Below are 11766 nucleotides of genomic sequence, written 5' to 3' on the forward strand. Positions count from 1 at the left end.
TATTATTGTGCAGTTTCTACAACTTATCCCTATCAGAATTCAGACCTCCTGAACTGAAAAAGGAAGCCATTGACTGTTCTACAACTTTCTCTTGCAAATTTAGTGAGTTTAATATCCATCACATAGGTCGGCCTGTTTCTCATTTATGGGACCTGTTATGCATTTGCAATGATTTTAATAGCAGCTGCATCTAGTATAAACAAGAAACAAGTACAAGGTAGAGGACAGTTAATGTGAATGCTACAATATGAAGCTCAATTACTAGTAATCTTGAAATAAATGTGACTGGAAACGCTTGATCAAAAGAAGCAGCACATGACAGTATCATAAGCTCTTTTTCTCTGTTTAACACAATCCAAATTAAAGGGAATAGAAACGTCATTCTAGCACTGTTGCATATAGTGTTCAACTGGCGACAAGCAAATGATTAATCTCTACTAAATTAAATTTGCATGAGTTAATCTTATGTTACCCTTCACCACCCAACATCTTCACCTTGAAAGAAATCCTCTTTAAACATTAAAATCCTCAATGTGATGATCAGCAATGCTTACAGATCAAAGTATGAGTCGTCCACCAGAAATGCTGTGGGTTCCCCAAAGCATATATTTGATCTTTAAGCATTGATTTTGTGACTTTTGAATAATTCCAATTTCAGCTTCTTCTTGGCTTCACAATTCAAATTGTAGACCCTTAGTTTTTGTCCGTTTTTTTTTTCTTTATTCCCATTATTTCATGGGAAAATTGGGAAAATGCCCCAATATGGGGTGCAATGTTGGAAATCTGCCCCAACGTCAAAAATAGTTGGAAAAATGTCTCATTCCTTTAAAATTGCCATCCAACCCAGTTAAGTCACATGTGTATGACAACCATCACCACCAGAACCACCACTAAACCAACGCCACCACCACCCGAACCTTAAACCTTGAACCCTAAACCTTGAATCCTGAATTTTGAACCCCAAACCCTGAATTCTGAAGGATATATTTGGCTTTTTTTTCGCATGTATAAGCTCACACATGTGACTTAACTGGATTTCTAACGGAATGGGGCATTTTTCCAACTTTTTAAATGTTGGGGCAGATTTCCAATATTGCACCCAGTTTTGGGGCATTTTTCCAATTCTCCCTTATTTCATTTCCTGTTCCATGATGTTTAATGTTCATTTCTTTTTGAAAGAAAGATCCCTAAACCATTACCAAAAGAAGAAAAAAAAACAGTAAGTTAGCTAATTGCTGGAAATAGAACAGAAACCCTGCAGATACAAATCCACATCATAAAAAATCAAATCTAATAAAATTCATACAGAAATTGGAAAACATTGAATTAGGGACTTATGTAAAGGAATCAAAGACGCTCAGGGAGAAGCAAATTATACCTCTGGAAAGTCTCGGAAGCCTCTTATGACCACAGGAAGACAAAATTTGATTATGTATATAGATTCAAAATCAACATCGTAAGCCATTACTTGATTGAAGAAAAATCAAAATGAAACTGATAATATTTTTTGGAGTTTGAAACAAGAGTGGGAAACAAAAAAGGCTATGAAGGGGAGAAACCGTAAAATCAGTAAAACATAATTATGTGAGGGAATTAAATGAGATTCGGGAACGACCCAGAGATGCCTGTGGCAGATAACTTGACACCTCTACAAGGCCTATCGGACGAGAGTCCTTTAGGCTTTAGCCATTATAAAAATGTTTGGTTTGAGGATTACTGAATTTACTTCGAAACAATAATATTTCATCTTTCTCGTTGTCCATTCAAAATTCTTGCAACCCAAAAATAATCTCTTTTGGAAGAGTAGTATTTCGCCACCCTTATAGAGTAGAAATTATGAGTTTGGGCTTGACAAATTTAGGTCTAGTCTGACCGGAGTGATGGGCATCCATGGGTTGGCCTTGGATGCCTCGCTGAATGCAGTGCCTCCTCGAGGAACATCAAAAATGTTTTTATATGTGTATCACAAAATTTGTATATATCCTTGTTCATTTTATGCATGCCTAATCACAAAATTATTCTTTTTGATATAATTTATAGGCATTGATATTTGTAAATGTTATGCATAATGTCGTCGATCTACCATTTTAAGTGATGGCAGTAAATAAGAAAAGAAAAAACAAATATCCTAGAAAACAAACACTGAGATGCAGGAGAAAATTGAAACAGAGGGAACATTCACGGCATACCAATTCTATAATTTTCCTCCTTCCCTATTTACTGTTGAATCTTTTTCGTTAGAAATGAGATTTATTTTAAGAGTTCCCTGTTGTCAAACCAGGTTGGGTGGTTTATTGTAATAGGGTTGACGTTCTGATCAAAATTAAGTACTGTGGGTGAGAATTTTTGACTCTGGCCGTGTAATGGGACAAAAGAAAACCATCCTTTAAGAGTACATAAGCATCAAGAAGGATTCTACTGCTTCTCATTTTAGGCTTAATAATTATGCTTGGTAGAGCGGTAGCAATGTATACAAAATACATATTAAGTTTTGGTTTGTAGTCTCCCTTGTTCACATTGTTTTTTTGTTTTGTTATTAAAAAGAATGGTGGATGAAAAACTATGTAACAGGGAATCACAACTTCACCTTCACCCTGTCTGTCTTTCGTGCAACTCATAAAAACAAACGCTCAATCTGCAAAAGTGCAAAGAATTTGCAGGGGGATATTTCTGTGAAGCTACGGTATGAAGCTACGATATGAAGCTCAATTGCTAGTGGGATATTTCCGTAATAGAAAGGTGAGATCACACTATTTTTCATTAACATGGATTAAATACAAAGATGAAAATATCAACTAAGGATATTTGAGCAAAATCAAACGACATTTGTAATATAAATGTGACTGGAAACAGTTGGTCAAAAGAAGCAGCACATCAGGGTATCAAAAGAAGCTCTTTTTAACAAAATGCAAAGGGAATGGAAAGAGCAATCTAGTGCTTCATAAGAACCATACGGCAAAATGCAAATGAAAAGGAAATGATTAATCTATGCTAAATTAAAATTTCCATCAGTGTGTATCTTCACCTCACCTTGAAGAAAATCATCCTTAATTTTAAAATCCTAGCACCCAGTCAGAATATATTTATATTCTCACACTTTCTTTACACTTGAAGTGGAAAACGCAAGGAACCTGGTTCGTGAAGGTCAATAGCAAATTGGAGTACTACACCATGCACGCTGCAAGATTGAGTCTAATGGCTCCTCGGCCTACGTTTATGAGGTGAGCAACCGTTCTATTTCTTCGTATATTTAAGCTGCTAATACTATCACTAACTTTGATCTAGGTTTTAACATCCGACTAAAAATCAGTAAAACATAATTATGTGAGGGAATTAATTAAATTAGATTCGGGAACGACCAAGAGATGCCTATGGAAGGTAACTTGACGCTTCTACAAGGCCTGTCGCACGAGAGCCCTTAGCCATTATGGAAATTTTTTGGATAGAGAGTTGCTGAATTTACTTTGAAACGATACTATTTTGTCTCATCTGGCAGTCATTTCACATTAAATTTTGGCAGACCAAAAACAAAATTTTCTTTTAGATAAGTGGGATGTTGCCACCCAATAGAGTAGAAATTATTTTTTTCAGCCCGACAAACTTTAGCTCTAGTTTGACAGGAGTGATGGGTTGAGCTTGCACGGCCAGTATATTAATTCTTTTTTTTTTTAACTGAACCACTAAAACTTCATTAACCAAATTTAGCTATATCCTCCATGCCTCGTGGAATGCAGTGTCTCATTGAGAAACATCAAAAATGTGTCTACTTGTATTCATAAATTTGTATCCTTGTTCATTTTGTATGCATGCCTAATCACAAAATTATCCTTTTCATATTGTTTTGCAGGCATCGGTATTTGCAAATGTGATACATATTGTCATCGATCTATTATTATAAGTGATAGTAGTAAATGAGAAACCAAAAAATGAACTAAGTTGAATTATATGGATCAAAATTGATGTCCTAGAAAACAAACATCCAGATGAGGGAGAAAATTAAAATGGATAGAAAATTAACCTCTTTATTACTAAATCTATTTATATGGAAATGATCAATGCCCAAAAGCGTACCCAGTAACCAAAAAAGGTATAATGTGCACACACAATAAGTGTGGATTCATTATATTGGGTACACAATATCAAACAATGGGTACACATTCAAACATTTTTGATAATTTATAACATTTTTGAAAATAATTAATTAAAACTAGACACTTTTGGAAATTTCCTCGATTATTGTAGGCGTTCCCTAGTGTCAAACCAATAAAGGTAGTTTTTTCTAATAGGGTTTAAGTTGGTTTAGGTTTAAGAAGTAAGTATTGTAAAAATTGCCGATGGTTCAGAAATGGGACAAAAGAAAACCGTTGTTTAAAAGATAAGCAGCAAGGAAGTATCGTAATGCTTCTCATTTTAGGCTTAATTTTTCTGACTTTTAGAGCGTTATGCATATTAAATTTTGTTATGAAGGTTCCTCTGTTTTCATTTTTTTTTTCTTCTTTTGTTATTAAAAAGAATTGTGGATGAAAAACTATGTCTTTCGTGCAACTCATAGAAATAAACGCTCAATCTGCAAGGAAGAAAATTCATGGTGTTTAGTGCTTCATAACAAACACTTGATCAAAGGAAGCTTTTTTGAACAAAATGGATAGGGAATCGAAATGGCAATTTAGTGCTTCATAAGAACCATACAGTTTTCAACGCCGAGATGCAAATGAAAAGGAAATGATTAATCTCTACTAAATTGAATTTCCATGAGTGAATTTTATGTTGCTCTTCACCACCTAGCATCTTCACCTTGACGGAAATCCTCTTTAAACATTAAAATTCTCAATGCGATGATCATCACTGCTTACAAATCAAAGCATGAGTAGTCCACCAGAAATAGTGCGGGTTCCCCAAATTTCTCGTTGAGATTCATATTTTGATCTGTAAGCACTGATTTCGTGATTTTTGAGTAGTTTCAATTTCAGCTTCTTCTTGGCTTCAAAATTGCAATTGTAGATCCTTCGATTTTGTCCATTTCATCCTTTCGAGGATGTCATTCCTTTTTTCCTTTCATCTCCTTCTGAGTATATATCCTTTCAAGATGTTCTTCTTTTGTTTCCTTTTGAAAGAAAGATCCCTAAACCATTAAAAAAACAGCAAGTTAGCTAAGAGCTGAAAATAAATGTACATATTGAAACAAGAATTGTCTAAAAATAGACCATTCAAAACCATGAAGCTGTACAAACCCACATATTTGAAAAAATAAAATTAAGAAAATTCATACAAAAATCAGGGAACTAGAACTCAATCATTGCTGACTTATGTAAACAAAATCAAAAACGTTCACGAAGAAGCGAAGTATTACCTATGGAAAATCTTGGAGGCTGCGAATCCTATCACTACAGTTATTCTGCATATACTTATTCTGCATATTTAAATTGAAAATATTTTTGGAATTTGGAGAGAGATAGGGGAAGCGGCGGTCTACTACAGTTGGCGTATATATATATTCTCACACTTCCTTAACACTCGAAGTGGCACATCCTTAACTAAACCCTAACAAAATATGTATATTCTCACACTTCCTTAACACTCGAAGTGGAAAATGGAAGCAACCTGGTTGGTGTGTTTGCAAATTGGAGTGTTGGACCATGCACGCAACAAAATTGACTCTATGACACCACGGTCGTCTACTTTTAGCAAGTGATGAACCGTTTTATTTCTTCATGAACTTGACGTCCGTTAATTAGCTTCCTGGAATTCAGAGTCTTTCTCGAGGAGTGGTTGGAATTCTTTTCTAGCTATTTGGGAGGACCTAAATTTTTTCTGCACAAATCTCATGCCACAATGCAGGATATACTTGGTCTGTCACTAGAAGTGCTAGAAGCTATTTAGCTCTACTTATTTTTGTTGTTGTTGTTGATGTTTTTGTTTTTTTTTGAAGTGAACAGTTTCAGATTTGTGATATAATCCAGAGCAGCCATCGAAAGAGCTAACTAGTTTTTGTAAGCTCTAAATATTGTACACCCTGTATACAGAGTAAAGCCAAAAGAGGTGTAAGATATTTTGGGCTAAATTAATGTTTAACATCTTTATATGGAACATCAAACCCGGATGTTTTAGGAAAGGATAAGAAATTCACCTATTTGTAAAACCATTCGTTTTGTTTCTGTAGTCACAAAAATGCTATTTTAATGTAATTTATATAGATGAATATGTGTTAGTCACAAAAATCGGCTAAGAAACCTGGCCGACTCACCACAACCCACTTGGTCGCAAAAATAAAGAACCTAAATAACCGTGACCTATAATTTGTGTAAATTATGGATCTGTTGTTCTTTGTATGTGAGAAATACAGTCAAAATTACCTCTCGATTTAGCCTATTATTTACTTTTTCTGTATCAATACATAAAATCAGCTAGGTCATAAGCAATTATAGATGGCGTCCTCCCCCCAAACAACCCAAAACTAGCAAGAACTCATAGTGATTTTCAGATTTTGTAAAAAAATAGCCCAGGTAAGAATTAGCCCAAGTACTAACATAGCCCAACTACAACCTTGAAACACTTTGATGCTTCTATTTTTAAATCTTATGTTGCGATATTATATGAATGAATTGTATCTAGCCGTTCAAAGAGATAGGATCACGGTCCCACAAAAAGAGATCCTACATTAGATGTCTTGTTATAAAGTTGTTTTCATTTTAATGTTTAAAATACATAGAGTTTTAACTTCTTTATCAAATTTGAATACTTGCTAACTATGTACAATATGATTTACAACTTAAAAATTATCACATTGTTTTAGTTTTCTGTGTAAAAAAGATTGAAAGTTGTGAGGATCATAAAATCTAATCTTTTTTATAATAACCACTATCATTTTTTTGTTTCCACTTCCACTTCTTACGGTATCTCCCCTTTTTTGAATCCGGAGTGTCGAACTCAGATCACTGGTGTCTTCACCCAACGAATTTACCACTATATGTACTACATGGATATCGGTTACCGTGTCTCTTCACTTCCTCACGATGAGAGTGCTGAACCCAAAACCCTTATTATTTTGTTCGCAGTAGTAGTAGTAAGGTGAATATGTATGATTCTATACATTGTTTCAAATGAAAAACTCTCAAGCAGAAATCTCATAGTTGATTTAAAGTAAAAAATGAAACACGACGCATCTTGCTCACTTCATGTACTTTTGGTGTTTTTATCATTATTGCAGTTGAGTCGAGAAATATTATGATATTCATAAAAGAAAAAAAAAATTAGTCCACCCAGACATAAATTCCTGGTTCGGTCGCCGATGTTCTCCATCTACAATAGGCTTGTTGTTCCTCAATCCCCCAACCAATTGTGAGGAATTGGATGGGATATTGCTCCAACTAGCCGATTATGGGATATAAAACATTATACAATTTAATAACATTTGAGCTCATTTTAGTCGGATAAATAAGTATTTGCAACATTTGATTCACGTGCCATTTAATTCTTCATTTGACTTGTAGGATTTTTCATTTTACATGCAGCCCTTTGAAAAATCTTATCTGTTAGTCCCTTCAAAATTCTTGCAGCCCCGAATACAATTTTTTGTTTAGATTTTGTAATTTGACATCCAATATAAATTGATAATTTTCAGACTCCGACACATTTAGTACTAGTCAGACAGGAGTGAGGGGCATCCGTAGTCTGTGTCGATCTTGCCACTGAGACTTCTATCACAAAATTTAATTACACCCTCAAGGACGCCCGGTGGACAGCAGTGTCTTGTCAAGAAACATCAAAAAAGTTTTTACGTGTATCCGGCAAAATTTGTAGCCTTGTTCATATTTTGCATGCCTAGTCACAAAATTATTTTTCTCATCTAACTTTCATGTATCAATATAATTAAATGTAACATAATGTCGTCAATCTACATTTTAAGTGGCGGTAGTAAATGAGAAATGAGAAAGCAACTAAGCTAAATTATATTGACTAAACTCAATATCCAGTGAAATTAAAAACCAACTGAAACCATAGAAAACTCTTTTTAGAGCAAAATGTCGAAAATAGTTATATGCATTGGTATATGGCCACCGTATGAAGAACTTTATACTCCAACATTCATATCCCTAAACTTCTATGTACTTTATTCAACGGCAAAAAGCAAATATAAAGGAAATGATTAATCTAAGAACCTGATTTGAAGAAACCTAAGAACCAAAACGCATAAAACACAACAGATCTTCTCTATTACTTCCAAATACAAGCTTCGGATCTTCAATAATAGCTTTGAATCTTCACATAACAACGATATCCTTCGTTCAAAACAAATTCTAAAAGGAGAAAAAATTAGGTTAAGAAAAAAAAACGAAATTGATAGCAAAACACTAAAATATGGATGTTAAATACCTAGGTTATGGGTTGTTTCTCTCCATTTCTCACTTTAATCTTCATGAACAGTTGGTTCAGGGTGAGAAAGATGGACAAAAGATCCTAAAACCTAGACGAAGAATAGAGAAGAAGTCAAGAGACTATCCTCCAAAAACCCCAGGTTATGCGATTCGGTTCTGAATGCGGGGGAATGGGTATCTACTATCTAGTGAAAGATGTATGGCAAATAAGCCGGTAGCTAACTCTTTTCGTAACTCATAGAAACATGGCATTATAGTTGGCTAGACATTTTTGGGCACGCAATAGAAAACTAGTATTGGGCGTATTAAAACTTACAATAAATGTCGAAATTATTGTGTGGTTTAATAGTTCATCATTAATTCACGCACCTAATAATTTATCACGTTTAAGAATAACGGTTTGCTGGCGTTAAATGGTGGGCCCAACTATTTTCATGTTATATGACAAAATTTGTTTGTTTAATTTTAATCACATGATTCATCTGTCATTTAAAAGCGTGATTAATAGACCTTTCTAGACTAGTGATTATGGAATTTTTGGATTACTGAGTTTACTTTGACACAATACTATTTCATCTCATCCGGCAGTTCCTTCAAATTAAATTTTGGCAGACCAAAAAACAAAATTTTCTTTTAGATAAGTCGCATGTTGTCACCCCGACAGAGTAGAAATTATGTTTTTCGACATGACAAATTTAGCTCTGGTTTGACAGGAGTGATGGCATCCATAGGTTGAGCTTGCACGACCTGTATATTAATATATTTTTTAGCTAAACCACTAAAACTTCGTTAACCAAATTTAGTTATACCCTCAAGGATGCCTCGCCGAATAAAGTGTCTCATTGAGAAACATCAAAAATGTGTCTACTTGTATTATAAAATTTGTATCCTTGTTCATTTTATGCATGCCTACTCACAAAATTATTCTTTTCATATTGTTTTGCAGGCATCGGTTTTTGTAAATGTTATACATATTGTCATCGATCTACTACTATAAGTGATATTTAGTAAATGAGAAACCGAAAAAAGAACAAAGTTGAATTATATAGATTAAAATTGATGTCATAGAAAACAAACATTGAGATGCCGGAGAAAATTGAAATGGAAAGAAAATTAACAGCACTCCGTTTCTATAAATTTCCTCCTTACCTCTGTATCACTAAATCTCTTTATATGGAAATGATGTTTATTGTAAGCATCCCTTAGTGCCAAATCAATGGGGGTTGTTTATGTTAATAGGGTTTAAGTTTATAAAATAAGTACTGTGAAATTAGGGTAACGATTTGTGGCCCGGATTCAGAAACGGGACAAAAGAAAACCGTCGTTTAAGAGTACATAAGCAGCAAGGAAGTATTGTACTGCTTCTCATTTTAGGCTTAATATTTTTGATTTATATAGCGATAGCAATGTATAAATATTTAATTTTGCTATGTAGTTTCCTTCCTTCTCATTTTTTTATTTTTATTTTTTGTTGTTAAAATGAATGGTGGATGAAAAACTATGTAACTGGAAATCACAACTTCACCTTCACCCTGTCTTTCTTGCAACTCAAAGAAATAAATGCTCAATCTGCAGGGAAGAAAATTCATGGTGTTCAAGAGACAAGGACACATACCATATCATTAATGTGTCTACTTGTATTAGATTGGTTACGGGTGGATAACAAAAAATTATAGAATTTTTCTTTTCTTCGATCATCAAAAAATGGTAGTGATTGCTTCGACATCGTTTCAGACTTTTTTTTGTCTACTGTTTCCTAAAATTAAGATCAATAGAAAAAGATAGACTAGATGACCGCGAGGCCGACGACGGAAAAAAGACATGACAAGAGACCCACAAGTATATATTCTATTCTATCATTTAAGTCATGGATCACACAATTTCACATACTAACGTGCATTTTCCTCCACAGCATTTCGGAGTATGCTTGAGACACGGCCTATGAATATAAAAATAATTTAACGTTTTAATTTTCTCTCAGAAGCTCCACCCAGTTATTTTGAAAAAGAAATGCAACTTTTTGTTTTCTTTGGAGGCCTGAATTAATTAGCTCTAGTCATGGTGTTTATAAGTGTGTTCTTGGATATTTCAAATTTGGCTAATAAATTAATTCTTAGGTGATGGTGGGTTTATCAATTTGAGTGATTATGTATGCACGGTTGAGGATAAGAAATTAGATTTGATCCATTCAAAAATAAGTAGTAGACATTAGATTTACGAACTTTCGGGTCGGGTCGTATATCAGTAACGGGTTAATAAAACCGGGCCAATTACAGAAAATAAAAAGTTTTCTAAATCTCAAATTTGTTCGAATTTACTAAAATGAAAGGTGAAATCACGTAAATGGGTACTTCATTGCTCTATTTTCATTGAATTGAAGTAGAATATACTCTTTATTGGTCTTTCAAAATGGTGAAATAGTTTTTTTTTTGTTTTTTTTAATGAAACCGAAACTGAAATCGATCGATTCTGATCTATCTAATGGCTATTTTTGAACTATTAGTTTGATTCTATGATTAAATTTGACAGAAATTTGTCTTCAATTCGATTGATTACCTTATATTTAACCTGAATTTTGTGAAATTGAAAAATTTGAAGTTTCAATTTTAAAAGTTTGGGACATTTTTTGTGACTGACAAATTACAGATTTCTCATCACATAGAAGGCCTCCCTTAAGGTTGGCCAAAAAAAAACTCGGGATATTTTTCCTGATAACGTCTCTGTTTACTCAGATAACAGTCTAAATTTGGTGAGTAAGTTAAAATCTGTTAATTATATTTTGGGATGTTTTAGGCCAAACTAGAAGTATATAATCCGAATCTAACCTAAAAAACTGGAAGAAAAAAATCAACGGCTGCCAAGCTAAATCCAAATTATTGTTTTTAGTAATATGCAATATCTCCAAAATTATAAAATTCCCTATGTTCCTGACTTAATAACATATAAGAAGGCCTGAACATTTAAGTTCGCCTAGAGCACTCCGAACTGTAAGACGGCCCTGTATATTTGCATTAATTTCTTGATATCTCCCCTAGAATCGATTAAGATCTTTATCTTCTCTTCTATAAAATACATTTTTAGACCAATATGAAAAAGCGAAGTAACAGTTTTGAAAAAAAATGGAAGGAGTATAAAGCAGGTTGTGGCTAAGTTAGCCTGTATGACTAGCGGTCCGTAATTAATTAACCTTCTCTACACTTGAAGTTGATGACTTCAGTCGTGGAATCCAAGTGAGGAAGCGTCCTTGGCATACTTGACATTTCTTGAGTGCAAATGCATGGAACCTGGTTAGTCCTCTTTGGACACCCACCATCACATCCTCCTGATTGCGATATTTTAGTATGCTGGTCTATACACCTAAACTAGAATTTGAGAAATATTTAATTTGGGT

The 11766-nt window shown here is 33.9% G+C and overlaps 1 long non-coding RNA gene across 1 annotated transcript; it reads right to left on the minus strand.

Annotated features, from left to right (window-relative positions):
• Nucleotides 1-360: 360 nt before the first annotated feature.
• Nucleotides 361-1572, minus strand: LOC113339784. Its single transcript, XR_003355128.1, has 2 exons — nucleotides 1379-1572; nucleotides 361-1187 (listed from the first exon to the last, which is right to left on the minus strand). It is a non-coding gene; the product is annotated as an uncharacterized LOC113339784 (long non-coding RNA).
• Between the last annotated feature and the right edge of the window lie 10194 nt (nucleotides 1573-11766).

This window comes from Papaver somniferum, chromosome 1 (assembly GCF_003573695.1).
Source record: "Papaver somniferum cultivar HN1 chromosome 1, ASM357369v1, whole genome shotgun sequence".
Lineage (NCBI taxonomy): Eukaryota > Viridiplantae > Streptophyta > Magnoliopsida > Ranunculales > Papaveraceae > Papaver > Papaver somniferum.